At 39.8% G+C, this 26,116-nt stretch overlaps 1 protein-coding gene across 42 annotated transcripts in view; it reads right to left on the bottom strand.

Moving 5' to 3' along the window:
- The window catches only part of OPHN1 (oligophrenin 1), a 716,686-nt gene that overhangs the window by 77,987 nt on the left and 612,583 nt on the right, over nucleotides 1-26,116 (bottom strand). For 20 of the 42 annotated variants that reach the window (XM_060407324.1, XM_060407333.1, XM_060407317.1 and 17 more), the window contains one exon: nucleotides 21,510-25,829. The exons of 17 other annotated variants lie outside the window; for them this stretch is intronic. The gene's annotated coding sequence lies outside the window, so the exon portion shown is untranslated. Of the gene's footprint in view, nucleotides 1-2,093; nucleotides 3,394-7,856; nucleotides 15,691-21,509; nucleotides 25,830-26,116 lie in introns of those variants that run through there. 5 more of the 42 variants (XM_060407330.1, XM_060407328.1, XM_060407311.1 and 2 more) reach the window with 2 other exon arrangements.

Raw genomic sequence — 26,116 nt, forward strand, 5'->3', positions numbered from 1 at the left:
TGCTGGGTCATAAGGTAGTTCTATTTGCAATTTTTTAAGGAATCTCCACACTGTTCTCCATAGTGGCTGTACTAGTTTGCATTCCCACCAACAGTGTAGGAGGGTTCCCTTTTCTCCACACCCTCTCCAGCATTTATTGCTTGCAGATTCTTTAAATCTTTCAAAAGACAACTTCCTTTTAAAAGTCCCTTTAGTACTTAACTTTCTCTAACAACACTAGTCCAAACCTTCAGTCTTATAAAAATTAAACTTTGACTTCATGTCAGCAAAATGTGGAGGTCATTATAATCCTAGCAGCAAGGCCTAGTCAATCAGAAATAGGCTTATATATTGGGGGGGAGGGGGCGGTATCTTGGCTATGATAGTCATTTTGTTCTCTTCAGAGGCACTTCAGTTTGCTTTAAATAAATGATTTGATTCCACTCAAAGTATCTGTGCATTTTAAGGAACAAAAATTCATCACCCTTATGATAATAAATTATATTTATGCTCTCAATACAAACTGTGCTCTGCTGGGATACTATTTCTTATATGGAGAGCAGGCTTATACCTGTCTACAGCACTCTAACATAACTCTTGTTAGAGATTTCCAGATATTTCAGAATTTCAGCCCTCCTATTCATACTGTTCATACTGGGGTTATCAAGCCAAGAATGCTTCAGTGGTTTGTCATTCCATTCTCCAGTGGACAACGTTTTGTCAGAACTCTCCACCATGACCCATCTGTCTTGTGTGGCCCTGTATGACATGGCTCATAGCTTCACTGAATTACACAAGATTGTGATCCATGTGTTAATTTTGTTCAGCTTTCTGTGATAGTGCTTTTCATTCTGGAGGCTGTGGGAAAAGCAAGGGAATTCCAGAAAAACATCTACTTCTACTTTATTGACTGTGTTAAAGCCTTTCACTGTGTGGATTGCAATAAACTGTAGAAGATTCCTAAAGAGATGGGAACACAAGACCACCTTACCTGTCTACTGAGAAACCTGTATGTGGGTTAATAAGCAATGGTTAAAATTGGACATAGAACAATGAACTGGTTCAAAATTGGGAAAGAAGTACATTAAGGCTGTACAACGTCACCCTGGTTATTTAACCTATACACAGAAGCTGGATGAATTGCAAACTGGAATCAAGATTGCCAAGAGAAATATCAACAAACCCAGATATGTAGATACCACTCTACTGGCAGAAAGCAAAACAAAAAGCCTCTTGATGAGGGTGAAAAGGGAGAATGAAGAAGCTGGCTTAAAACTCAACATTCAAAATACTGAGATAATGGAATCTGGTCCCATCACTTCATGACAAATAGATGGGGAAAAGGTGGAAATAGTGGCAGATTTTATTTTCTTGGGCTCTAAAATTACTGCAGACAGTGACTGCAGCCATGAAATTAAAAGATGCTTGCTCCTTGGAAGACAGCTATGACAAACCTAGACAGAAAATTTAAAAATAGAGACGTCACTTTACTTTGACTAAAGTTCCATATAGTCAAAGCTATAGTTTTCCAGTAGTCATATATGGATGTGAGAGTTGGACCATAAAAAAGGCTGAGTACCCAAGCGTTGATGCTTTTTAAATGTGCTGGAGAAGACTCTTGAGAGTCCCTTGGAATGTAAGGAGATCAAACCAGTCAATCCTTAAGGAATCAACACTTAATATTCATTGAAAGGATTGATGCTGAAGTTGAAGCTCCAATAATTTGGCCACCTCATGTGTAGAGCCAACTCATTGGAAAAGACTCTGATGCTGGGAAAGACTGAGGGCAGGAGGAGAAGGGGGTGACAGAAGATGAGATGCTAGGATGGCATCATCAACTCAATGTACATGAGTTTGAGCAAATTCTGGGATATAGTGAAGGACAGAGGAGCCTGGTGTGCTTCAGTTCAAGGGGCTCCAATAAGTCAGACACGACTTAGCAACTGAACAACAAAAACGACTGATGCACCTGGGTGGTGAGTGAGAGAAAGGAGCTATTAAAATTATGCCCAGTTATCTTTGACATGAGCAATTGTATTAATAGATGGAGATTACTATTTATTAATAGAAGGAAGAACATATTTAGACTGAGATAGGATATAAATCAAGTGCTTGGTTTTAAACATGTTTATTTTGAGATGCCAGAGTCTTACAGATGGAGATGTTAAATGGATAGTTGGATTAGTAAATCTGGAGCTCAGAATAATTGTATGGGCTGAAGAGAGAGATTTCAAATTTTTTGACAAAAAGATGCTATTTAAAGCCATGAGCATGTATGAATCTCCAGGGAAGAACATGTATAGAAGAGATGAAAAGGGCTTAAGACTGATCTCTAAGGAAAGTCCAGTAATAACCAAAAGAGGAGATGAAGAACAAATAGACAAGAGGCAGAAGGAGAACTAAGATATTGTCCTGGGAAGAATTTCAATGAGTAAAGACTGGACACTGGTGTCAAATGTAACAGGAAAAATAGAATCAGCACTGAAAAGTGTTATTGGTTTTAATATCACTGGGGTACTTAATGACCTTGGCAAGAGCAATTTTTGTTAAGTGGTAGGAAGGGAAGCCAGACTGTAGTGGGTTGAAGTGTGAGAGAAGTTAAGGAATTTGAGACTTTGAGAATAATCAAGTCTCTCAAAAGCCTTCCCTTGTGGCTCAGATGGTAAAAGCGTCTGCCTACAATGCAGGAGACCTGGGTTCTACCTCTGGGTTGGGAAGATCTAGAAAAGGAAATGGGAACCCACTCCAGTATTCTTGCCTGGAAAATCCTGTGGACGGAGGAGCCTGGTGGGCTACAGTCATGGGGTCGCAAAGAGGCGGACAAGACTGAGTGACTTAACTTTCTTTCACTTTCTTTCAAAAGCCTTGGTTGGCTATGTACAGAAGAACAATGGAGCAGGAACTAGAAGTGTGTAGAGAGAGAAGAGGATGAGAAGGAAATATTGCTTGTGGGAGAATTTTTTTTAAGATAGAAGATATTTGAGTATGTTTATAGGACTTCAGATGGAGGAGCCTCTTGGGCTGCCATCTATGGGGTTGTGCAGAGTTGGACACGACTGAAGCAACTTTGCAGCAGCAGCATAGGACTTCAGAGAAGTGATTAGTTTAGTGGGAGCTACTGAAAATATAATAAAAGGAACACAGTCACACTGACTAAATATTTTAAATTTTTTTTGCATTAATGCCTGCCACCCCATTCTTACTGAGATTGTCTTAGTTGAAGTTCTTATAATTTCTCACTTGTATTATCTGCAACCATCTCCTTACTGGTCTTCTTGTTTCCAATAATCCATTCTTTCAAAACACCTCTCTATAAGGAGTTCTCAGAGAAGAGAACTGTGGTCTCATGGAGGTCCCTGAGATCATTTTAGGGTGTCCATTCTTCTCTGGTGGCTCAGTTGATGAAGGATCTGCCTGAAATGTAAAAGACCCAGCTTCAATCTCTAGGTCAAGAAGATTCCCTGGAGAAGGGAATGGCAACCCACTCCAGTATTCTTGCCTAGAGAATTCCATCGACAGAGGAGCCTGGCAGGCTATTGTCCATGGGGTCAAAAAGAGTAGGACATGACTGAGCAACTAACACTTTCATTTTCACTTTGAGGTCAAAACTATTTGCATAATGATACTAAGTTTTTAGTATTTTGTATTAAAGTAATTTACCTTTTTCATTGTGTGGATATTTGCATGACTGGCACCATAAAAATTTTGGCATGCATAAAAATTATGGCATGTATAAAAATTTCATAAAACTAAATGGTCACTATATTCTTCACTACCACTAACTTCCAGAAAAAATAAGACACTTTCACTTTTAAAATATCCTTGATTAAGCAGCAAAAATATTAATTTTATTAAATCTCAATCCTAGAGTATGTAACTTTCTAATGTTCTATGTGACAAAATGGAAATTAATCATAAAACATCTCTGCTGTACAACACAGTATGATGGTTGTCTCAGGGAAAGCACTTGTGAGTAGTGGGCTGAACCAGCTGCTTTTTACACAGAATATCATTTTTAATTGACAGAGCAACTGAGAGATAAACTATGCTTATTCAGACTTAGATATTTGGCAGACATTTTCTTTAAAATGAATGATGTGAACTTGTCACTTTACAGAAAACAAGTGACAATATTTGTTGTCAATGATGACATTTGAGTTTTCAAGTAAAAATTGGAATTTTCGAAAAATTTTATCTTCCACCATGAGCTTGAGTTTCCCACAATATTTTTGATAAGATCAATGGTATTATTAACACAGTCTTTTAAAATCAGTGTGTAATGAAATGTACATGCAGGATTTGTGTTACTAAGTGTACTAAAAGTTTTCCAAATGACCAAGGCATGGTGCTACAAAATCATTCCTGGGTAAATGATTCACTCAAAGTGCAATATAGATCAATGGATTTTAATGTCATAGAATATGAAAAGTTCATTAAGATAGTTTTTGGATCCACACTGTAACTAAAGTTTAAAAAACTATACTTGTGGAGTTTTACTGTAGTATTTTGACAGTCTACAGTCCATAGGGTCTCAAAGAGTTGGACATGACTGAGCATGCGTGCACAAAGATTATCCACATACCCAAGTAAGGCCAGATTTTCTTTATTTCCTTCAAATAAAATGACATCATAACAGAAACAGCCACTAGAATCTGGCTGTCTTCTACTAAACCATAGAGAAAGGGTTTTTGGAAAAATCTGAAATGATACCATTCTTCTCAGTATGTTTTATTTTTGGAAAATATATGAAGCTTTTGCACAGCAAAGGAAACCATAAACAAAACAAAAAGACAACCCTAAAAATGGGAGAAAATATTTGCAAATGAAGCAACTGACAAGGGATTAATCTCTAAAATATAAAAATAGCTCGTGCAGCTCAATATGAAAAAAAAAAACTGAATCAAAAATGGGCAGAAGATTTAAATAGACATTTCTCCAAAGAAGACATACAGATGACCAAAAAGCACATGAAAAGATGCTCAACATAATTAATTATTAGAGAAATTCAAGTCAAAACTATGAGGTATCATCTCACACGTGGCAGAGTGGCTATCATCAGAAAATCTACCAACTATACATGTTTGCGAAGGGGTGGAGAAAAGGAAATCTTCCTATTAATATATTGTTGGTAGGAATGCAGAGAATATTATGGAGGTTCCTTAAAAAGCTAACAATACAGTGGCCATATGAGCCAGCAATCCCACTCCTGGGCATAAACTGGAGAAAACCATAATTCAAAAAGATACAACTCTGAAATTTATCAGAAATGTATACTTGTCTAATAGTCCTTTCTATGAATCTTCTTTTTTATCATTAAGGCTTACAACAATTTAGTAAATTATATTTTTAAGTAGATTTTTTAAAAAGATACATACACCCCAGTGTTCATTGAATCACTATTTACCATAACCAAGGCATGGAAGCAACCTAAATGTGCATTAAACAGAGGAATGGATAAAGAAGATGTGTTACATATATACAGTGGGATAGTACCCAGCCATTTAAAATAATGAAATAATACTATTTACAGCAACATGGGTGGACTTAGAGATTGTCATAGTGAGTGAAGTAAAATAAAAACAAATATCATAGGATATCACTTACATGCAGAATCTTAAAAAATGGTACAAATCAACTTATTTATAAAACAGAAGTAGTAGTTACCAGGAGGTAAGAGAAGGAGGGATAAAGTGGGATGTTGGGATTGACATATACACACTACTATACATAAAATACTAATAAGAACCTGCTGTATAGCACAGAGAACTCTCTACTCAATACTCAGTAATGGCCTATCTGGGAAAAGAATCTGTAAAAGGGTGGATATATGTATCTGCATAACAGAGTCACTTTGCTGTACACCTGAAACTAACACAACATTGTCAGTCAACTATATTCCAATAAAATTTTTTAAAATGAAATGAGAAAATATATTTTTAAATAAAAATATGTTAATATACATTGGTTTAATATTGTTTTTATTGGAGTATAATTGTTTTGTTATTTTTTCAATGAAGCAATAAAATGTTTTTAATTTCCCAGTTTTAATTTGCAATATGGTAAACATTAATAGATATCAACCACAACATCAAAGCCTCTTTGAAGTCCTCAGTAATTTTTAAGAGTATAAGTGTGATACTGAGATCAAAACATTTCCCCTATACTACCCATGTCATCTACCTGGTTCTTAAGCTTTAATGGCCTTTAAGAATTCAAGGCCTTTTATAGACAGGCTTAAAGCTCCCTTTTATGTCTCATTTCGTATCACTCCCCTCCATGCACTGCTTTCCACACAACAGCTGCATCTGTATCAGGTAACTTGCTAGTCCTTCCATTTGCCATTCTCATTCTTACCTCCATGCCTAGGACATCTAGCCAATTTGAACATCATATTTCTCTGGGTCCCCCTTCCCTACTTGGCAGCTTTATTGATCTCTTCTTACTTTCTCCAATGTACTTTATGAGTAAAATGTACTTACTTACACCAATGTACTTACTTTCTCCAATGTACATAACTGTCTTTTTCATTTTCACAAATAACAAAACTGAAATCCACAGAAAAGAAGGAGACATCTAAGTTCCACAGCAAGTGAGTGGCAGAGCTAGAGCCTAAATTCCTGCCATTCTTTGCATACTTCTCTACATGGAAGCTGTTACATAGAGCAGAAACTATTGAAGCCTCTGGAGAGAAGGAGAATTAACTTATGCGGATCAAAATAAACTGTGGAAAATTCTGAAAGAGATGGGAATACCAGACCACCTGACCTGCCTCTTGAGAAACCTTTCTGCAGGTCAGGAAGCAACAGTTAGAACTGAACATGGAACAACAGACTGGTTCCAAATAGGAAAAGGAGTACGTCAAGGCTGTATATTGTCACCCTGCTTATTTAAATTATGTGCAGAACATCATGAGAAATGCTGGGCTGGAGGAAGCACAAGCTGGAATCAAGATTGCTGAAAGAAATATCAATAACTTCAGATATGCAGATGACACCACCCTTATGGCAGAAAGTGAAGAGGAACTAAAAAGCCTTTTGATGAAAGTGAAAGAGGAGAGTGAAAAAGTTGGCTTAAAGCTCAACATTCAGAAAACTAAGATCATGGCTTCTGGTCCCATCACTTCATGGGAAATAGATGGGGAAACAGTGGAAACAGTGTCAGACTTTATTTTGGGGGCTCCAAAATCACTGCAGATGGTGATTGCAGCCATGAAATTAACAGACACTTACTTCTTGGAAGGAAAGTTATAACCAACCTAGATAGCATATTCAAAAGCAGAGACTTACTCTGCCAACAAAGGTCCATCTAGTCAAGGCTATGGTTTTCTTGTCTTCATGTATGGATGTGAGAGTTGGACTGTGAAGAAAGCTGAGCGCCGAAGAATTGATGCTTTTGAACTGTGGTGTTGGAGAAGACGCTTAAGAGTCCCTTGGACTGCAAGGAGATCCAACCAGTCCCTTCTAAAGGAGATCAGCCCTGGGTGTTCTTTTGGAAGGACTAATGCTAAAGCTGAAACTCCAGTACTTTGGCCACCTCATGTGAAGAGTTGACTCATTGGAAAAGACTCTGATGCTGGGAGGGATTGAGGGCAAGAGGAGAAGTGGACGACAGAGGATGAGATGGCTGGATGGCATCACTGACTCGATGGACGTGAGTCTGAGTGAACTCCGGGAGATGGTGATGGACAGGGAGGCCTGGCGTGCTGCGATTCATGGGGTCGCAAAGAGTCAGACACAACTGAGCGACTGAACTGAACTGAACTGAACTGAGCTTTAAAAAATTCTGCGTGGGAACATTCTTAAAGGAAGTAACCCTTGACTTTGGCCTGATCTAAGAACAATAAACCTTTAATCATGTTGGCACAGATGAAAAGTAACTCATGGGACATATTCTTATCCTTTTTGTTTTATTTTGTTTTTAAAAATATAAACTTATTTTAATTGGAAGTTATTTACTTTACAACATTGTATTGCTTTTGCCATACATGAACATGAATCTGCCACAGGTATACACGTGTTCTCCATCCTGAACCCCCCTTCCTCCTCCCTCTCCGTACCATCCCTCTGGGTCGTCCCAGTGCACCAGCCCCAAGCATACTGTATCCTGCATCAAACCTGGACTGGCGATTCATTTCATATATGATATTATACATGTTTCAATGCCATTCTCCCAAATCATCCCACCCTCTCCATCTCCCACAGAGTCCAAAAGACTGTTTTATATATCTGTGTCTCTTTTGCTGTCTCGCATACAGGGTTATCGTTACCGTTTTTCTAAATTCTATATATATGCATTAGTACACTATATTGGTATTTTTCTTTCTGGCTTACTTCGCTCTGTATAATAGGCTCCAGTTTCTTCCACCTCATTAGAACTGATTCAAATGTATTCTTTTGAATGGCTGAGTAGTATTCCAATATGTATATGTACCACAGCTTTCTTATCCATTCATCTGCTAATGGACATCTAGGTTGCTTCCATGTCCTGGCTATTATAAACAGTGCTGTGATGAACATTGGGGTACACGTGTCTCTTTCAATTCTGGTTTCCTCGGTGTGAATGCCCAGCAGTGGGATTGCTGGGTCATCAGGCAGTTCTATTTCCAGTTTTTTAAGGAATCTCCACACTGTTCTCCATAGTGGTTGTACTAGTTTCCATTCCCACCAACAGTGTAAGAGGGTTCCCTTTTCTCCACATCCTCTCCAGCATTTATTGCTTGTAGACTTTTGGATTGCAGCCATTCTGACTGGCTTGAAATGGTACCTCATTGTGGTTTTGATTTGCATTTCTCTGATGAGTGATGTTGAGCATCTTTTCATGCGTTTGTTAGCCATCTGTATGTCTTCTTTGTTGAAATGTCTATTTAGTTCTTTGGCCCATTTTTTGACTGGGTCATTTATTTTTCTAGAATTGAGCTGCATGACTTGCTTGTATATTTTTGCGATTAGTTCTTTGTCAGTTACTTCATTTGCTATTATTTTCTCCCATTCAGAATGCTGTCTTTTCACCTTGTTTATAGTTTGCTTTGTTGTGCAGAAGCTTTTAATTTTAATTAGGTCTCATTTGTTTATTTTTGCTTTTATTTCCAATATTCTGGGAGGTGGGTTATAGAGGATTCTGCTTTGATATATGTCGGAGAGTGTTTTGCCTATGTTCTCCTCTAGGAGTTTTATAGTTTCTCGTCTTACATTTAGATCTTTAATCCATTTTGAGTTGATTTTTGTGTATGGTGTTAGAAAGTGTTCTAGTTTCATTCTTTTACAAGTAGAAGGAACATACCTGAACAAAATAAAAGCTATATATGACAAACCTACAGCAAACCTATCCTAAATGGTGAAAAATTGTAAGCATTTCCCCTAAAGTCAGGAACAAGACAAGAGTGCCCACTTTCACCACTACTATTTAACATAGTTTTGGTAGTTTTGGCCACAGCAATCAGAGCAGAAAAAGAAATAAAAGGAATCCAAATTGGAAAAGAAGAAGTAAAGCTCTCACTCTTTGCAGATGGCATGATCGTCTACATAGAAAACCCTAAAGACTCCACTAGAAAATTACTAGAGCTAATCAATGAATATAGTAGAGTTGCAAGATATAAAATCAACACACAGAAATCCCTTGCATTCCTATACACTAATAATGAGAAAATAGAAAGAGAAATTAAGGAAACAATTCCATTCACCATTGCAACGAAAAGAATAAAATATTTAGGAATATATCTACCTAAAGAAACTAAAGACCTATATATAGAAAACTATACGACACTGATGAAAGAAATCAAAGAGGACACTAATAGATGGATAAATATACCATGTACATGGATCAGAAGAATCAATATAGTGAAAATGAGCACACTATCCGAAGCAATCTACAGATTCAATGCAATCCCTATCAAGCTACCAATGGTATTTTTCACAGAGCTAGAACAAATAATTTCACAATTTATATGGAAATACAAAAAACCTCGAATAGCCACAGCAATCTTGAGAAATAAGTGTAGAACTGGAGGAATTAACCTGCCTGACTTCAGGCTCTACTACAAAGCCACAGTCATCAAGACAGTATGGTACTGGCACAAAGACAGAAATATAGATCAATGGAACAAAATAGAAAGCTCACAGATAAATCCACACACCTATGGACACCTTATCTTTGACAAAGGAGGCAAGAATATACAATGGATTAAAGACAATCTCTTTAACAAGTGATGCAGGGAAAACTGGTCAACCACTTGTAAAAGAATGAAACTAGAACACTTTCTAACACCATTCTTATCCTTTTTAGTTTCTTCAGTTCCATCCACACTGTCTAGTCATTATCCTTAAATGAAATGTCTGAGGGACCTGCAGGCATTCAGGAGGCCTTCTGAAAACTATTGCTCCCATCTGAAGAAGACTAATTGAACTGATGTTCTGTTACCACTGCCTATTACACACAATGCCCTTATTTGGCTCCCTAGGCCTGGATAAAAAACACTAGGAGAGGCCTGTGTGTGTGCATGCTCAGTAGCTTCAGTCATGTCTGATTCTTTGAGACCCTATGGACTGTAGCTTGCTAGACTCCTCTGTCTGTAGGATTCTCCAGGCAAGGACACTGGAGTAGGTTGCCATGCCCTTCTCCAGGAGTGAAGCCTAAAGCAATATTTTGAATTTGGCGAAAAATGTAATTTCCTGTTTCAGAGAACTTTGCTTTTCCCATAATTTTTCAAATGGCATATACTGTGAATATTCTCTTTGGCTAAAATTTGTTTTAAAAGCATTTGTTAACTGTCAAGAGAGAGTTTCTGTGCATCCTCCAAATGAAGCTAACTCTAAAGAATGCTGCTTGTTCTATAGCATCTGGCTAGTTAAGAAAGGCTACCCCAGGGACAGGGGTCTAAAGGATGTTAATGAAAATTAATATGGTGTTTGGATATCTTGTAGACACTGTCCTATGGTAAAGCTTCTAGGGTAGAGTTTATTCGGTCAATTTAACCCATTTAACTGGGGGTACATTTGAACCATACCTTCTGCAAAGAGCTTGAAATACAGACTTGAATAAAACTAAGCTCATACCCCTGAAAAGTTTATATTCTCTTCAGGAAATCAGGCAGAAATACATAGTATACATAGTATAATACATAGTATTATCAGCACTAAAATCAGTATGATTGGAGAGGGAATGACTAAAATGAAATGGAAAAGGCTTTTTTTCAATACTGAAATGAAAGTGAAAGTGGCTTAGTCATGTCCAACTCTTTGTGACCCCACAGACTATACAGTCCATGGAATTCTCCAGGCCAAAATACTGGAGTTGGTAATCTTCCCCTTCTCCAGGGGATCTTCCCAACCCAGGGATCAAACACAGGTCTCCAGTGTTGCCGGCAGATTCTTTACCAGCTGAGTGACAAGGGAAGCTCAAGAATACTGGAGTGGGTAGCCGATCCCTTCTCCAGGGGATCTTCCTGACCCAGGAATCAAACTGGGGTCTCCTTCATTGCAGGCAGATTCTTTACCAACTGAGCTATCAGGGAAAGACTAATGAAATAAATCCCATTACATTTTTATAATGAAATGGAGAAGGAGTGACTATAATGAAATGAAGAAGGTGAGCAGGACCTTAAGATGAACAGGTATTCATTGGTTCACAAAATATCATTACAGTTTTAGGGAACCAAATATGAAAGGCATGGAGATAGGAAAGCTGAGCTTACCTAATAGTTATTCTTCAGCTGTCATCTGCCACCTCCAGATCCATTCTTTGCCATTATCTTCCCTCTTCTGTCTTCCAAGAGGCTAATCTTGTGATTCTATTCACTTGTCTAATTGCTTCTGGCTGGGTTTGGCTAACGAGAGGCACTGACAAGTCAAGAGTGGGAGAAGAGGTCTTGCTATTTCTTCCTCACTACTTTACTGCTCTAGTTCTCATTTCTGACACTGTCTGGAGTTTTCCCTGATTATATTTTCTACTAGGAATTTCTTCACAGCTCCAGCTCTCTCTAGGTGCTGGTAACACTTTCCCATTTATTTACTCCTCCAGTTCAAAGGTGTAATGGCTTCCTGTTATTCCTAGACCTTGAGTGCTTCACCATGTCTTGTTGATACCACTAAGCCACAGTTTTGAAAGTTATCAATTTAATTCCTGCAGGACCATTGCAAATGTAACTGAGAACATTCACAGGTCCAGTTTTCACAGAATTTAAAGTGTGTGACTGGGGAGAACAGAAAGAAGATGAGGCAGAGTCTACATGGCAGAGTCTTGTATGACTCTTTTCATGAAAGACTTTGTGAGTAGGTCATGAAGAGCCTTTATGAACCAACTTTGTTCTCAGTTGGGAACTCCTGAGGTTTGTTGATTTGTTACACAGATGAGGCCAGAATTAAGATCTACAATTTACTGAATATTTTTTGTGTGCCAGACATTTTATCTCCATTATCTCTTCGAATCTTCACAACTCTTAAAAGTGAGCACTTATTGATCTCAATTTTACAAGTGAAAAAAACTAAGTCTCAGAAAAGAGAAATAACTTGCCTACTAGATTGATAATCAATAGAAAATGAGGATTTGAACCTGTTCCTGCTTAAGTCTAGCATTTGGGTGCTTCACTAGACCAAGTTGGATGATAAATTAGTCTATATGACCTTTAGAGTGTCTTTCAGCCCTACAACTTTATACTCTATGGGGTAAGAAAGATATCTCCACCTAAGTTCATTGGCCCATCCATTAACTAAAGGTGCTGGTGGTACCTTGTGGGGTACGTGCAGGAGTGTGAATGAGACTTCTTGGTTGGGCACAATGCCTTCATTTCCTGCAAATGTCCCTCTGCTGGCTATGTCTTCCCCATGTCTGTGCAGAAACAGAACCATATAGCTAAATAATTGATAGAATTCTGTCTTTAGAAATGCCGGTTATATCATCTCTTCTGGTGGAAATATAGCACTCCAGCAGAAGTGAATGCCACCGATAGTGCCAAGCAGTGTTTGCTTAGTTTAACTCTGGCACAGTCTAAGTTGATGTGGCTATTGAGTTTGGATATTAAATCAGTTTTTTATCAAGTCTTAGGAAAATGAAAAGAAGAATCAACTTAGAATACCTACTCTGGGCTGAACATTTTCCATTTATTCCTTACTACAACCCTGAGAGGCATGTGCTATCACCCTCATGTTACAGGCAAGGAAACAAAGGCTTAGTGGAAATGATTTACTAGGGTGTAAAGTAGCTAACAAGTGTCAGAATAAGCATTGGAATTCAGATGCTACTTGACTTCTAAAGCCAATATTTTTCCTACAGTATCACATGAGCAGTACAATATACTGGTTAAAACCTCAGAATTAAAAACTTGGTTTTGAATCCTTGTTCCTCCGTGTCTTAGCTATATGACCATGAGCAAGTCAAGTATAACCTTTCCGTGTCTCAATAGTATCTACCTCATAGTATTGTAGGATTAAATGCATTAATATTTGTAAAGCACTGAGAAGAGTGACACAGAGTCAATGTCATATATTTTTAAAATATAGAGCCATTTCTATTCCTTTAAAATCTCTTGATTCTTCCATTCTTGGGACTGGAGAAGAAAAGAAAGGAACTAGATCAGGAAGCAGACTCTCCCAGAAGAAAATCAGCTTTTCTCCTAAACCTGGAGAAAGGCTAAGGCTAATGGCTGAACTAGAGAGACCCAATCTGAAAAGCTTGAGAGAAAGTATGTGGTTTCTCTGTCTTGTGAATTTCTGTGCCCACCCTTCCTTGTTCTCTCACTACAGCTTGATGTTGGTTAGCTAGCTCTCTCTGACCTCTATTTTACCTTCATGTCTGGAAATGGCTGCTGAGATGATAGCAAGAATGGAGATAATCATCTGGAGGATTGGAAGTTTTGACTACAGATTATGAAAGCAGGGCTTGAGAATCATAACACTATCTGGTTCAAAAAAAAAACCCAGAAACTTACACGTTTCAGATTCCTTCACACTAGCGTCAAATTAGCAAGGGAAAAAAAATTCCATGGCCATACCTTCTTGACCCAGAACTGATAAAGATATATATCATTCATAGATGTGTATATGTCTATGGATACCTTAGGGTTTCCTGGAAATCTGGGGTGGGAAGGGAGGAAAGTATGATCTCCATTTACCACTGAAAACCCTTCTGTGAGTGGGGTAAAGCTGATGGTCAATAGGGAGACTCTCACTGCCCTGTACAGGTATGATTTCAATCATTATGGTCTGAGTATTGGTTATTACCCTTTGCTCAGTCAAGGATCATGCACTCCTGAACATGATTTGTGGAGCTTCTTTATTCTCTAAGGCTGCCAGCAACCTAATGCTTCTGACTGATTGAATGCACACCTAAATGCCCAATAGTAAAGTAGTATTTCTTGTGTTAGACACACCTGGGGGCAAATCCTAGGACAACCAATTAATATCTGTGTGATCTAAGGTAAGTTATTTAAACTTAGAGCTTCAGTTTTCTCATATCTACAATTAAGATAATACTATCTTTCCCATGACTGTCGTGAAAGTGAAGTCGCTCAGTTGTGCCCAACTCTTTGCGACCCCATGGACAGTAGCCTGCACCAAGCTCCTCCATCCATGGGATTTTCCAGGCAAGAGTACTGGAGTGGGTTGCCATTGCCTTCTCCAGGGAATCTTCCCGACCCAGAGATCGAACCCAGGTCTCCTGCATTGTAGACAGACACTTTACCATCTGAGCCATGAGGGAAGTCCATGACTGTTGTGAGGAGTATATAAAAAAGTGTAAAAGTTTTAACAGAGGACCTTTCCCTCCCCCATTGCCCAGTTCTTTCTCTCAGCTCCAAATCAGCATCCTAAAACTTTCAGGGCTTTGAAAATGTAATTTAATTCTAGAAATTCAAAGCCCCTCCTTCCCATTAACTAAGCTCCATAATCCCTTCTCATTTAGAACTGCTTAGGCTATAATCTGTAGAATGACTGTCTAGGCCTTACATGGATCTGAGGCACACTCATTAATGCTTCAGTTAGCCCCATGATTATTTCACCTCCTTGGGGCCATTGAATGCAGTTAATATGGCCACATCTAGCAGTGTCTCTCACATATTAATAAGAGATTTATGCATCTGTTACAACTTTATGGAAGATGGTTATAAAGTATCTTGAGCAAGGGGTGCTTTGTCTAGTTCACACAAAGTCTCCATATAAGCTATAAGTGGTCCTTCACCTTTCCTATCACAACTTGCTTCAGGTACTGGCCACAACCTTATTTACTCTTTCCTTGCTCCACCTCGAGCATCACAGCAAAAGCAATGAAAAGTTCTTTCTCGAAAACTGGTTCAACCCTAGGTACTTGAGTCTTCTGTGTTAGAGAATGTTTTAGTAATGAAAATATGCTTTGTATAGGCTTAGGAGTCCATTTCTATCTAGGCTTTTACCTTTTGCTCTCTATGAAACTTTGAGCAAGTAACAATCTTTCTGTATTTCAAGTCTTTATAGGTAAAATGGAACTAAAATGAGGTGGTTAAAAGGATCAAATGAGACAATGTATAGAAAATGTATGCAATGTGCCTGTCCAGTTGTAGTACATTTTTTAACCCAATTACCTCCCTAACTCTTTTGCCAGATCTTCTGGGAAGGCTCAAGGATTCAGGCCTCTCCCAGCTATGCTTGACACAATAAATGCTGAACAAGTTTATTTCCTTACCTTGGTCCCAGGGGACACCCAGTTCCATTATGGGGCTTGTTTCAACTTCCCAGGCTCTGAATTCTAGAAGGACAAATTATGCAAAGGTTCTGGATCAGATTCTCATAAACTGTTCACTTGTGGTCAGGATTAAGTCCGCTTTCCTCTTTGCCACAGTGGAACCAGTTTGGCTACTTAGCGTCCTATGTTTCTTTCCCAGAGCTCTTCAAATTCATTGAAAGAATCTTTACACCCATATCCAAAGGTATTTTGTGATGTCTTATTCACTTCAGGGAAAATAATGTGATTTCTTACTGGATATGAATGTACCCTGGACAGCCAAGAGGCAAGATTAATTTCTAATTAAGTGTGAAACCAGCTGGCAGCAGGATAGTGCTCTTCTTCTATATCTCCTTCAAGACCTACCCACTTGCTCACTGAAGACATCTGAGGAAACACAATAAGCACTATTGTAATGACAATAAGAGTGAAAAATGTAGAGAACAGAGAGTAAGCAATGTGGGAAAAACAGCTGTTCCCCAGAAGATTGGTCTTCATGAGGGTGAAGGTACCTAAGCCACATAACCAAGAGTTTAACGGCCATAGCAGGAAGGAGTCTCTATTCCTCAAGTCATGGGAATGCTTCAGGAACGTTTCATAGACCTGACTCTTGGAAACTGCACAGGGCAGAGTAGTGGGCCTGGATTATTGACATGAAACTTCTGCATAAGAGAATAAGTATTTTGGGGAAACTGAACCATGCATGAGGACAGGTTCCACAGGGTGATGGGGATCAAGGTGGCTAGGTATAGGGCCAATGAACATGACTGTTTCCAGACAATCATTTCACTATACTGAAGAATTCAAGAATCAAGTGATAGATAGTTAACATTTGGGAAGATTTTGAATGGCAGGGCATGTTCCACTAGCCCTGAATAGGTATAGAGAAGAACCCATTCTTATATAGCAACTAAGGCAGCCACTGCTATTGCTGCTGCTGCTGCTGCTGCTGCTACTACCACCACTTGTTAATATTAATTGAGCATTATTTAAAGGCCAATCATGGTTATTTTGATGAAGTAATTTGCCAATGGTGATTGAGGCATGAATATGGATAATGGTGTTTGAGTTCCTTTCAGGGGGTTTAGAGGCCAGGGCTAGCAAAGGAGACATGGAGAATAGAGGATCTCAACTTCTACTGAGTCCCTCTAGATCTCAAGCTCAGAAAGGAGACAGAATTCTGAGTATTAAGGGATGGTAGCAGGGGTGGAGAAGAGGTGAGTGACAGGACTGAGGTTGTCCATACCCTACCTACCTCACATCATGATAGCTCTGGAAATTACAGTAGAGTGGCACCTGCCAGCATCATGGTACCTAGATGGAAATAACTGAGGAAGTAGAAATAAGAGGAATAAATCCAGGGCTGACAATATGAGTGGAAACTTAGTAACCACAGTCTTGTCAAATGCTGGGAAATGTAAGGTATAGTGAAAGTCAGTGTGTAGCCCTGTTCTCCAGAATCAGGAAAACTCTTTGTTGCAGCCTTAATTTCAGGCACTTTTTAGGGGCATGCTCAGGGCCTGGGTCTTCAAGAAATGGTATTCATAGAGTTTCAGAGGAAATGACACAACTTGAATGCACACCACAACAGGGAGGCCCACCTGTCTCATGGGGAATCAGTGGAAATATTACTCTGCAGAGGATATTCCTGGGGCTGCCTCATCTTAAAAAAAAAAACAAACTTAAATTATTTTAATTGGACAATAATTACTTTACAATATTGTGATGGTTTTTGCCATACATCGACATGAATCAGCCATGGATGCACATGTGTACCCCATCCTGAAGCCTGCTTTCCACCTCCCTCCCCACCCCATCCCTCTGGGTTGTCCTAGAGCACTGGTTTTGAGTGCCCTGCTTCATGCATGGAATGTGCAACTGGTTATCTAGTGTACATACGGTAATATAAAAGTTTCAATGCTATTCTCTCAAATCATCCTACCATTGCTTTCTCCCACAGAGTCCAAAAGTCTGTTCTTTATATCTTTGTCTCTTTTGCTGCCTTGCATGTAGTAACGGTCCATCTGTTCTTGAAAAAAGATTAGTTTATTTTTGCTGTACTGGGTATTCGTTGCTGGGAAGGTTTTTCCCTAGTTGCGGTGAACAGGGACAACTCTCTAGTTGCGGTACGCAGGCCTCTCATTGTGGTGGCCTCTCTTGTTGTGAAGCACAGGCTATAGTGAGTGTAGCCTTTAGTAGCTGTGGTGCATGGGCTCAGTAGTTGTGGTGCACAGGCTTAGTTGATCTGTGGAATGTAGGATCTTCCCAGATCAGGGATTGAACCCATGCCTCCTTCATTTGCAGGTGGATTCTTTGCCACCGAGCTGACAGGGAAGTCCCTGGACCAACCCATCTAGACCCCACCTACCTGGACTGACACGCTCCTTTTCTTCCAGTCTCTGAGAAAGTGTTGGGCACCTTCGCTTTGTACTCCATCAGCTCCATGTGTGCATGCATGCTCATTTGCTTCAGTTGTGTCCAACTCTTTGTGACCCTATGGACTGTAGCCTGCCAGGCTCCTCTGTCCACGGGATTCTCCAGGCAAGAATACTGGAGTGGGTTGCCATGCCCTCCTCCAGGGATCTTCCTGGCCCAGGGATTGAACCTGTATCTACTGCATTGCAGGAAGATTCTTTACTGCTGAGCCAATGGAAAGCCCCCACTGACCCCATAAAACACAGCAAGTCTCTGACTCCTTCAGGATACTCAGCTGTGCTGACTTGGGTTATCAGAATGCCAGGGCTCTGAGGGCAAGCTTAGAGCATTAAAGGTGCAAGAGACATTAATTTGACTTTTACATCTCCTCTAGGAGAATTTTCTCAGTCTTATAGAAGACACAAGGACTTAGTTAAGGGAATGGTCTCAGTTTGTGGGCTTCCCAGGTGGCTCTAATGGTAAAGAAACCACCTGCCACTGCAGGAGACGTTAAGTGATGTGGGTTTGATCCCTGGGTTGGGAAGATTCCCTGGAGGAGGGCGTGGTAACCTGCTCCAGTATTCTTGCCTGGAGAATCCCACGGACACAGGAGCCTGACAGGCTACAGTCCATAGGGTTGCATAGAGTTGGACATGAGTGAAGCAACTCAGCACGCATGCACAAAGTCTGAATTTGAATCCTGAATTCACCCTTTTCTGGCTTAGGGAATGTGAGCAAATTATGTAGCTATTCTGTGCCTCAGTTTTCTCACCTGTAAAATGAGGCTAATGCCAGTACTTACCTTATAGGAATATTATCTGGACAAATTCAGTAAACTCATGCAAAGTACTAAGGCTCACATTTGGCATATAGCAGATGGTGGCCCACACAGTAATGAATCTGCCTGCAATGCAGGAGACCTACATTGGGTTAGGAAGATCCCTTGGAGAAGCCAATGACTCCCCACTCCAGTATTCTTGCTTGAAGAATTCCATGGACAAAGGAGCCTGATGGGCTACTAAGTTTGTCATCATTTGTTACAACAGCAATAGAAAATTAATACAGTGGTTTTGTGCCTCACTTTGTACATGTCAAATGAGGGCTTAATACCTATCTTACATACTTTATGGGTCTGAGAACAAAATGATGGACATAAGTGTGCTCTGCAGAGTTACAAGTTATAAAGCTGTTAGTATATTCTCCAGTAGGGAAAAAATTGATCTGTTTTGAAACAACTGGATTAAAGCAATTAAAAGCTTAGAGCTCCTGACATTTCCCAGGAGAAGTGCTGAGGGTTTGGAGGGCTGCTTCTCTCCTAGAGAAGTAGTACAGCATAGGTGAAATCAGAAAACCTAGGTACAAGTCTATTTCCTATCTGTGTGACCTTGGGCAAGTTATGTTATCTCTCTGAGCCTCAATAAAGAAATGGGTGTGAATATGTGATGGAAGCAAAGTACTCAGATGGAAGGCATATTCATCCTTCCCAGTGTGTGCCTTACTGCTGGAAGCAGAGATCTTGATTCTGGTAAACTAGTCACCCAAACAAAGTAGAGTTGAAAGGCCCTTGGGGTGGTACACTGAGCACCTGTTTTCTGCCATTGGCTTTGGCATGTGACCTTATATCAGTTCCTTCTCCTCTCTGAGTCTGTTTCTCCATTTTAAGAGGTTAGATTATAACTAGTTGTTTTCAGCTAATGAGCATCAAAATCACCTGGAGAGATGCCAGCTGGAGGATGAACAAGAGTCTTCTCTTTTTTACAAGTCTCTCCTACCCCGAATAAACTACCCCCCCATCCCAAATTAGAGGAGTTTTATTAAATTTTGTTAAGTATGCCCTATTCAGGATATAAGAGTTGATTTCCAAGTATGTGGTTTGAAGCAGCTGGTTCTCAAAGGAATATGGATACCTTGGTTATACATTAATTAAAATACTTGCCAATTTCAAATCGGTTAACTAGAGTCATGCTCCTCCCAGTTTCTTGCAATTTCCATTAACGTAGCTTTGTCATGACTGTGGTATTTCCTCTCAGAATACTCCTTCTCATGTGAACTAAGATACTAATCTCTTGACTGTAGTTAAAATCCACAGCTGAGAATAACTGAATGTCAAGACTGAAAATACCTTTTGAGACTACCTGGTTTAAAGGCAGATAATTTAGGGGAGACTTGCTCAGCATTACAAACAGGCAGTGAGGAGTGAGTCTGGACCCCCAACACTCCTGAATGAACTCTTTACAATGCTCCATTTTGCCTTTCTACTGCTTTTAATGCTCAGAGATTTGAAACTCAGGTAACTTTCAGTCTTAAGGTGGTTTCACTATTCTTTGAAGTAGAAAAACTTCATTTATATTTCATCAAAGTATAAGACCATGTACAAAGCAATGTAAGAAGCAGGCATCTATGGATATAATCTTTGTAAACATTTCCAACATACCAGATTAGTCTTATCTACCATTTTTGGTCTTTACCTCACCAAGATCTCTCCTTCCTCAACCTACTTTGGCTTACAATCTGTGCTTCTCAAATTTTAATGTGCATAGTTATCTACTGGATATCTTATTAAAATACAACTTCTGATGTCAGAGGTCTGGGAGGGGGCCCAGGAATCTGTATTTCTCGTAAGTTCCCAGGTAATACTGATGCTGAGGCTGATTATGCACCATTATTTTGAGTAGCAAGACTTGCAGATGTTGTTAGTCTCATTTCTAAACATCATCTCCACTTACTGTCAGAATTCCATTACCACTTGGAGCAGTGTGCTATATTAGAAACAGGATTGCTCCTGTAGCTTCTAGTGCTGGGTTTTTAATCAATCCCTAACTGTATGACATTGGGCAAATTATTTTTCATCTTCCTGAGTCTCAAGTTTTCTTATCTATAGAATGGGGCTATCGCTTTCACACAGTGATGTTGTGAGGCCTTAAGGAATAACTGGACTTGGTGCAAAATAGACTGCAGATGGAGATCCCTAGGTACAAACAGATTCTGGGCCATATATTTCCTTAGAATTATGGAAGACAATAGGAACAATGATTGGATCATGCATAATATGCTCAAAGATTGTTTCCATGACAAACTGCAGATAGAGGCCATTAATACTAGACAGTCTGTATACTTTATTAAAAGTCATGTGAATGTACTCCAGGATCTAATTCTTTTTCTTCTGATGTTACACATGTATTTCATAAAGGCATCTTTCTAGGATCTATTAATTTCCTTGGTATCAAATGATTATTTTCCTTATGAAAATGGAGGCTTTTCTTCATCAAAAACGTCTCTTCAAGTTATCTTGCTTTTCTCTGCAATTTTTAAATGCTTCTGAAGCTTTTTCTGGGCTTGTAATATGTCAAGGCCATTAGAGACAGCTACATTAAACATAGTATCATTGATCTACATTCTCTCAAAAGCAATTTTTCTAGTCACAGAAGTACTTTTTCATTACTTTATTTATTCTAGTTATTACAGCATTAAAGAACTTCTTGAAAAGGGAAGGATTCTTTCACATAATAGCAACTTATTTTAGAAATAGTCTACATGACAACACTTATTACTCAACTTGGATGCTGAGTTTTGTCCCTCAGTGGCTGGACAATATCCCTCATATTTTTTAAAGAAAAAATTCAATAATATTTTTTATTCTAAATCATCTCTTAATTTTTGCCATCACCAGAGAAAACCTTTAATAGGGATTTGATCCCAAGGCATCAAGTATTGCAGAAGCACCAAGATCATTTCATCTTCTCAAACTACATGTATGGATGTCACCAGTCTCAGGGTGACACTGCACATGCTAGAACTTTGGGGAAGTAACAGACATATAGAAGGGCCTTTTCTTCTTTGAAAAGCAGCTAAGCCAAGGATTTGACAACTACCAACAAAAAACAAATCCTTCATGTCACAATGTAAAAGTAAATGATTTTTTTTTTAAACCGTAAGAAATGGTCATACTGAATGGGAGGAGGAAACATAACAGAAATCGCTTTCAGCCCAGTTTTTTTTTTCCCCAGTAAATTGGACCTACATTCCCTCCTTCCCCTCAAATGCTTGCCTTTCAATATTTTGTTAATCAGGCAAGAGTCAGAGAGTCATGTCAGCTCCAGTAATATGGCCTTTATATTACAAAAGGAAAACAATATGGGGTGCAGAATCAGAGAGATCCGCATTAGAATAACAATTTTTTACTTGTGTGACCTTGTGCCAGTTATTTTAGCCTGCTGGGCCATAAATCCTTTATCTGTAAGATGAGGATAGTACCCACTTGTATGGTTGTTGTAGGGACTAAAGGATATAAGGTATATGGAGCACCTAGCACTTAGTAGGTGCTTAATAAATGCTATCACTGTCAGCTCAAGATTTACATTGCCAGTTTCTCTAGCCTCCTGACTGAGGTATGCAGATAATTTCCTATAGTTGACACACTTCAATTATCACCCCCTTGCCGTAGCCTCTTCTGAATGACTATCCATCAACCCCAGGTCAAGTCAATCTCTTCTCACAGAAGCTTTTTCTCTTTAAATCAGAGAACAAAAGGGTAGATGCTGAGGTTCATTCTTTGTAATTCTTTGAGTATAGCCCAGGGCAGGAACAGAGCTAGCCAGTCACTGCTCTTGGCTTCCAGCCAGACTGGTGGTCCCAACACTTTAGACCAGGTTCTTGATCTGTTTCCAAGGAAACACATAGCAATCTCACAGCCACATTTTTGGGACACATATTCCACTAGAATTGTGGTATCTTTCTCTGGTTCTTGGGCTTCCCTTGTGGCTCAGCTGCTAAAGAATCTGTTTGCAATGCAGGAGACCTGGGTTCGATCCCTGGGTTGGGAAGATCCCCTGGAGAAGGGAAAGGTTACCCATTCTAGTATTCTGGCCTGGAGAATTCCATGGACTGTACAGTCCATGGGGTCGCAAAGAGTTGGACACAACTGAGTGACTTTCACTTTCTCTGGTTCTCAATAATCTCTCAATATTTATGGTGGAATAAAAATTGATTGTGGAATATTCCCCCCAAGGAAACCACAGTGGAACTGTATCTCTAATATCTTCAAAAGTACTGAGGCTGGACACCGCTTCTGTGGCTAAAATCTGCATACCTGCTTGGTTTAGTTAGTCATCTAATGGAACAGAGCAGAGAGTCTACAGCTCTGAGATTAGGGCTCAATGAGTACTTCCTGACTGAGTCCACCAGGCCTCACAGAGATTCTGTTTGGGGGTGAGCAGCAGGTAGAATGGTAGCCACTTGGCTTACGTGCTCCTGGTTTCTTAGCAACTTGGCCTTTGAGACTGGGTAGAGCTGAGAGTTCAATATGGCCACTTGGGTACACCTTCATTAAGAATGTTGTCAAATTTCTACTAAATTATTTCCACAAACGTTCTCAGTGTGTTTATGTCAGAAAACATGTCACCAACTCATCAATAAGCCATATTTAGAGTTAAATCTCAGAGAAGACAATGGCAACCCACTCCAGTACTCTTGCGTGGAAAATCCCATGGGCGGAGGAGCCCGTTAGGCTGCAGTCCATGGGGTCACGAAAAGTCGGACACAACTGAGTGACTTCACTTTCACTTTTCACTTTCACGCATTGGAGAAGGAAACGGCAGCCCACTCTAGTGTTCTTGCCTGGAGAATCCCAGGGATGGGTGAGCCTGGGGGGCTGCCGTCTACGGGGTTGCACAGAGTCAGACACGACTGAAGTAACTTAGCAGCAGCAGAGTTAAATCTTGAAAGTAGCTATTGCCTTTCAGTAACACTGTTCCAAAGGCATCTCAGAGTTGGTTAGTGCATGTGTGCATTCTCTTCTCATCATCCCATCTCTCACCTCCTCTTTTCCCCATGTCTAGGCTTCTTCTCGGTACTATAGTAAGTGCACTAGTGGGGCCTTGCTAGAAGAGTCCAATAGGAAAGTCCTTTCTCTCACACTGGACCACATTATATTGGGCTGGTCAAAAAGTTCATTTGGGTTTTTCTGTACCATCATACGGAAAAACCTGAATGAATTTTTGGCCAACCCAATAATTACACAGATCCGACAGAGGATGAGATGGCTGGATGGCATCACCAACTCGATGGACATGAGTTTGAGTGAACTCTGGGAGTTGGTGATGGACAGGGAGGCCATGTGTGCTGCGGTTCATGGGATCGCAAAGAGTCAGACATGACTGAGCAACTGAACTGAACTGAAAGACAGGCTATCTTAAAACCTATCCTTAAATCAAGGCACCTGTGTGGAAACAAGTGGTGACACTTTTTCCAGCAGCTTCTCTTCAATAAATAGGAATCAGAAATGTCTACTTGTCAGATTTCTGACTCACTTCACTAATTAATTGTGCTTTAGTTCCTTTTCAATGATTGAAACATCAAATGAGGAAGACCAGGAACTTAGTTCTGGAAGTCCCATTTGGTGGCAAGTATATGTGGCTCAAGAAAGAGGGCAAAAGCCAAACTCTCAAAATGGTGGTCCCTAAAGCTACCAATCAAGAGGCCCTTTGCTTGATAAGCATGGTATAATTGAAAGAACCTTGAGTAGGGATATTGGATCTTGTTTAGGCACAGCTGCTAACTTGCTCTGCCTCAGTTTCCCCAATAGTAAACTAAGCAGTTTGACTAAATAATACTGAAAGGCCTTTCTAATCAATTATTTTAGGAATTGTAAAAAGAGTCTTTTGTCTCAAGGGCTGTGGTTCTTAATCTTTATTATGTCACAGATCCAATTTGCAATTCACTAGAATGTTATGGCCCATTTCCTCAGAAAAGGTACATTGTTGTGGAAGTCTACATACCATTTCAGAGGCTTTATGAAGTTCCTGAGTCCATAGATAATGGGTTAAGAACTGTTTCTTTCAGGTGATAAAAGAGCTTATCTTCAAAAAGCAAACATGAAACAACAATGACAACTACCTGGCCTTTATCCATCTTAACAATTTTCCCCAGCATTTGATCCCAAAATGGAACTCCTACAGAACAAACACAGTCTGCCTTTAAAAAAAAAGAACTGTTTTAAACATTTGTTTTTTTCTGATTGCTTGGAAAGGAAGCTGTTAGGACAAAGCAGGAAGAAGAATAATTCAAACAGACATAGGCTTTGACATGCCAAACATGCTTTGCAGATTTGTCCTAAGTATATAAAAGCAGGAAGGGCACCTTCCTGAGTCCACATTGGAGGGATTATAGAAGCATTACTCTTTCTGTCTGGGCCATAGGAGCAGATGCATTCTTGGCAATGTAGTACTATGCCAGAGCTCCAAACTGGCACTAAAGTCCATATCTTCAGTAAGAGAGACATGGTAAGAGCCTCCAAAGTTCAGCAAACATTCCTACTCCCTTACTTCCAAGGTAAGCAATGGCCCCAACTCAAGTAATTTTTAGTTTAGGGTAAGACTTCTAAGATCAATCTTTAGCCCCAAATCTTTCAGAGATAGATGGCCTTTTGAGGAGGCAGGAAGTTCAGAAAACAGTTGAAAACTGAGCTCCTCTCTTCGACTCAGGTCAGTGGACAGCTTGGTTTCTGCAGTCTGGCTTGAGGAAGTTCAGCCATTCACAGTCTTATAGGAGCTCAAGATAGACCTTCTAGGGGAATGAAGAGAGAATACAAAGGAGAAATAAATGTGTATAGGACATGTGCCCCTTATTTTATAACCTCCCAGAGCCTGAAGGTGCAGGGACAGGAAGAATCTGCTCTTCAGCACACAAGGATTTGAAGAAGACCCTTCTAGAACCTGGAAAGGGTCCCCTGAGGCCAAGGATTTTACAACCTGAAAGGGAAAGAAGAGAGTAAGGAATTAGCTATGATTGGTTAAGCACTTAATAGCCACTGGGCAGTAGGGCCTCTCGTGGTAGGTAGCAAATCTGCTGAGTAACAGCAGCTGGCTTGGAAAAAGCCCTTATAACTCAGATTCCATAGACCAGGCCCAATATGGTGCTATAATCAGGGCTGGAAACCCTGTGCCTTTAGCTTGAACTCTAATCCTCAAAAAGTCTACAGGGGATATAGAAGCCTGATATCTCTGAGATTACCCCCCCCCCCCTTGCCGAATGGTCA

Source organism: Ovis aries, chromosome X (assembly GCF_016772045.2).
Source record: "Ovis aries strain OAR_USU_Benz2616 breed Rambouillet chromosome X, ARS-UI_Ramb_v3.0, whole genome shotgun sequence".
Taxonomy (NCBI): Eukaryota; Metazoa; Chordata; class Mammalia; order Artiodactyla; family Bovidae; genus Ovis; species Ovis aries.